Source organism: Solanum tuberosum, unplaced genomic scaffold, assembly GCF_000226075.1.
Source record: "Solanum tuberosum cultivar DM 1-3 516 R44 unplaced genomic scaffold, SolTub_3.0 scf00143, whole genome shotgun sequence".
In the NCBI taxonomy this organism is placed as follows: Eukaryota; Viridiplantae; Streptophyta; class Magnoliopsida; order Solanales; family Solanaceae; genus Solanum; species Solanum tuberosum.
The window spans coordinates 414,687-419,553 of NW_006239068.1; the positions used below are offsets into that span (position 1 = coordinate 414,687).

General features: G+C 33.1%; 1 long non-coding RNA gene across 1 annotated transcript; it reads left to right on the top strand.

Annotated features, from left to right (window-relative positions):
* The first annotated feature begins 342 nt into the window (after positions 1 to 342).
* On the top strand, positions 343 to 4,718 carry LOC102578330 (uncharacterized). The gene is made up of 2 exons (XR_001474016.1): positions 343 to 902; positions 2,592 to 4,718. It is a non-coding gene; the product is annotated as an uncharacterized lncRNA (long non-coding RNA).
* The last annotated feature ends 149 nt before the right edge of the window (positions 4,719 to 4,867 follow it).

Here is a 4,867-nt window from a genome sequence, read left to right on the forward strand (position 1 = left end):
TGTATGAGGAAGAAACACAATACAAAAGGTTTGATGATTATGAAGTTGAAGAGGAAGCTAAAAATTTGAAAAAAATGTGCTCTCTTTTGTTTGGAAGTTTGCCTTCGTCCCGTGTTCCTCTGCAAAGAAAAACATCAGAAACTAATGGAAATATGTTAATCCCTATTATCACAATTTTAAAAATGTTATATTTGACCTGAAAGTTTATAAAATTATTACTTTAGTCCCATGTATTAATATTAAAAATAAAAAAGTAAAAAAAAGAAAAAAGGGGCCCACTTATCCTTTTTTTAATTGAAAACTTGCATGACATTTTTAGCTCATTTACAGGTTCACGAGAGACATCAGCTAAGCGGCATCATTCACAGAAGCAGACGGAGTCAACAACAATGTTCCTAAACGATGCTCAACGTCAACAATACAGAAGCACGCACCGTCAATTCATAGCGGTAAACGACAAAAATACGTGAAGAACGATCCAGTACATCCTGCCCTTGTCGTCTTCTCCCTTTGCCTTGCCTCAACGGTACGAACAGTGCTAGGTGGGACAATCTCAACGTTTCACTCGTCCTAGCGTCAAGATCGAACGGCCATCATTGGCGAGCCGTTTGAAACTATTGAAGAATTGGGTATAATCTTATCCTTGTACAATAATTCAAATTGGGAATTTCTATTTTTCCCTAATTCTTATCTGTTGGAGGACAAAGGTTAAGAAAACAGAAAAAAAGGGATGCAAAAAATTACAGTGAATACACAACTCACTCTTGGGGTAAATGAATACTTGACATATAAATATACAAGTCGTTTCTTCTCTTGTTCGAATCTTTGACACCCCTGCTTTGTTCGTTCGGATTCTCAGAGTTTCTTGTGTGGTGGTGGAATCGCTTCGTCCTTGATTAAAGGTAACGTCCTTATCTTATTCCTCGTTTTCCATTTGAATAATGTGTGTTTGTCCTGTTTTCTGCTTAACTGGGCATCATTTTGGGGTTGCTTTGTTGTTAGATTATTACACTTTCTTGATATAGTATTGACTGTAAATTGAATAATAGCAAGATACTCTTATTTCTGTTGATTTTCTCTTTAACTACTGTTAGTTGATTTTCTTTGTTAGCATGGCTATTTCCTTGATGACGTTTGTATCGATTTTGGTTTTAACCTTAGCTCTAAATGGTTGCTCATCGTTATCTTTTCATCGATTTTCTGTCAAGCTCGTTGTGACCTCTTATTTAGCTGTTTACGGCTCTAAATGATTTGATTAATATATAATAATTTTGTGTTTGTTGAAATTTCGATATTGAATAGTAATGCTAATCTTTCAAGTAATTTAGTTTGCTCTTGAACTTATGTTTGTATGAATATGGGATTTCTTTACAAGTATGAGAATGTTGTGATTAATTTCTTTCTAGGTAATTGTGTGATTTATGATTTTTTTTAGCCTAGCCTAAATCTAGCCTCATGGAGTTGACTCGTATCTCGTTTCTTTGTCATCAATAGGATCAACTAGTGTTGGTACTTATGCTTAACAAACACATTATCACCTACTTTAATGTTAAGTGTCAACACTAGATGGACTTATGCTTAACAAATAAATTATCACCTAATTTAATGTTAAGTGTCAACACTAGATGGACACAAATCAATCTTGCAAGAAAATCAATTTTGTCATCAATAGGATCAACTAGTGCTGGTACTTAAGCTTAACAAACACATTATCACCTTAATTTAAAGCTAAGTGTCAACACTAGATGACCACAAATCGATCTTGCAAGAAATCAATTTTGTCATCAATAGTCAACTAGTGTTGGTACTTATGCTTAATAAACACATTATCACCTAATTTAAAGCTACGTGTCAGCACTAAATGAACACAAATCGATCTTGCAAGAAAATTAATTTTGTCATCAATAGGATCAACTAGTGTTGGTACTTATGTTAAACAAACACATTATCACCCAATTTAAAGCTAAGTGTCAACACTCGATGGACACAAACAAATTATCACAAAATTAAATCTAAGTATCAATACTAGATGGACACAAACACATTATAAAAAACATTTATACTTGAACTTTAGAAATTTAAAAACACCAAACCTTATCTCCTACTTTGATGAAAATAGCAGTATAGTCTTGTAACAACTTATTTAGATGTTGAGCTTCCTCAATAGCCTAGCACGAAAAGAAACAATTTAAAATTTCTTCAGTGGTCATTATAGAGAGATTTCAGTCATTATAACATTCAAGAATGACTCAGACAATTTTAGGATCAGTAAGTACCTAAAATTGATCATACATAATTAATGGTTCTATACTATGTTTTTGCAAATTCTCCATTATTTTGGAAAAAAATATATAGTATTTTTCTATTTTTAAATCTTTGTGTAGTTATACTTGCTAAAGTTGATAATCCTAGTTCACTTAAACCTCAAAAGAAATGGTCTCTTCACTAAAAAAAATATCAATATTTTGTTTCTGTTGAGTTCAGTTTATCAAATATACTTTAGTTGGATTTTGTAGTTATTATCATTTAAGTTAACAAAGTTAAGTCTTTGTCATTTACTTTATAATTCTCCTTTTTGTGAATTACTGTAGATTATTGGAGCATCATTATTTGGCCTTCTTCTCTCTAAATATGACCCGGTGGTATGCTTAAAAAATTGATGTTAGTCCTATTGTGGTAAATCTTACTCCTAGTTCTGTTTCATTCTGTGATTTGAAGTTTAAAGCACTGCATAGCACTAGGTATCTCTGACATGGCTAACCAACAAGCTTTCCTCTGGGCTCTTGATCGTACTGTGGAAACTTGTTTTAGTTATTCCTTCCCGTCTTCACTAAAATCAGAAAATATAACTGCAAATTTCCAACACTAACTTCAAATTTCCTCTTCCATTTGTTAAACTCTAACTAGTTATCGAACCCATAGGACAAAGATATGTGTTAAATAAGCAGTAAAAATGAATTTTCAAAAATTTAAAACTTATCCAAGTTTGCTGCTGCCGCTGCCGATGTCTGCTGCTGCTACTGAGGCGGTGGCGGTCTGGATGGGTGAAGCTGGGACGACCAAGCGTAGAATAGTAATTTAATCATGTCTATGTTTTTAAATTAAAGTTGTATTTCAGTTGTTCTTGAAAAATCTATTCCTTCTGAAACAACAACTTCTCGATTGTTCTTCACTCTCGACATCTCTCTTTCAAAAAATCTTGAAGGAACCAAATTCTCCAAACGTCCTCTTCCCTAAAACATCTGCAGAACTCTCAACAAATCCTCCAAATCCAATATGCAGAGCCGATAAAGACAAGCTTTTTAATGTCATTTTCGTCAATCTCTCCTCCTTTTTAGTAGCGGTCATTTGAGCAGCAACAGCCACATGAACTGACCTTCAGTTGTAGCCAACAGAAGGAATTGCTCTCTACACATTCATGTCTGCTTCACCGTCTCCAACTTCGATTCTTTTGTTCGGAACCTCAAGGTTGAGTTTAATCCTCTATTTTCTCTTATTCAGTTCTATTAGAAAATTTATATGATTAATGGTTTCTCTTTTTTTTTGTTTGATTCAAGTATTATAGAAGATGTGTTGCTGTTTTCAATTTCAATTTCTGTTTAAGATTATCCTAAATTAATTGTTGAGCCGATGATCTATCAAAAATAGTCTCTCAGTCTCTCTATCTCTTAGGTAGGGGTAAGATTTGCCTACACTCTACCCTTTCCAAACCACTTTTGGTGTGACTACAATGACTATTGTTCCTGATGATTATGTTAGATGTGATGTCAAAGTGCTGGTACCAACCTTAATCTGATGATTTTTGGTATCTTTATGTCAATTACCTCTTTCCTTTTACCCTTTTAGTAGATGATGTTAATTCTTGTAACGACAATCTGAAAATAAAATTGTGTAAAATGAGTTTCCTTTGAATGAGATATGTGAAGGGCCATCCATATAGGAAGAGGTGCTGATTAATTTGATTGTCGCTTCTTTGAGGTTTATCAAGGGGATTGGAGTTGTTCTTTTCCTATAAATGCATCAAGTTTTTCTTGTTTTATTTGTTGCATGTATTTAAAAGAAGTACATTAGTATAACACCTCGGAAATTGGAAAGTAAAAAAGAAAGGAAAAACTCTTAATTGTTATATGGCTTCTGCCGCTTTCTGGCATATCCACATGCATAGAAAATATCTCTGTTATGTGATGTATATTTTGGTCAGTATCCATATAAGCAAACCATTGCTATTTTTCAGGATAACTTCTATCCTTATCTTTGTATATTTTAGATGCACCAACAGAAGTTGTAATTTTTGAAATCGAAGTGTGGTGGGAGACTTTGAGCTGATGCTATAGTATTTTCTTTTGATTATTGTGGTGTCCCATTCGTCTTGTGCACACCTTGACTAATTTCATGGGGCTCCTGCTATCTTCTACCAGCATCCATGAACGTATTAAGAATGTTAGAAACTCATTCTTTTGTTATTTGTTGGTATTTATCGATTGGTGATATAGATATGCTGCCTCTTCTGCTTTTAGTTTTTAAAAAATAATGATCTAACTTGTGGATGATGGGCTTAGAGCCTGTTTGGATGGGCTTTTAAGCTGGTCAAACTGGCTTAAAAAGCCAGTTTTTGACTTATTAAAGTGTTTGCCAATTATCAAAGTGACTTATTTTAAGTCAGAAATGACTTATTTTAAGCCAAAAGCTAAAAGCTAGGGGAGGGGAGCTTTTTTGTTTTTTAACTTAAAGCCCTTTTATGTTGACCAAGTATATTACGTTTTTGCCCTTAATTCTTTTATACATTTTCCCAAATTGCCCATATTGAATTAACATTATTATTATTATTATTATTATTATTCTTATTATTCTTATTATTATTATTATA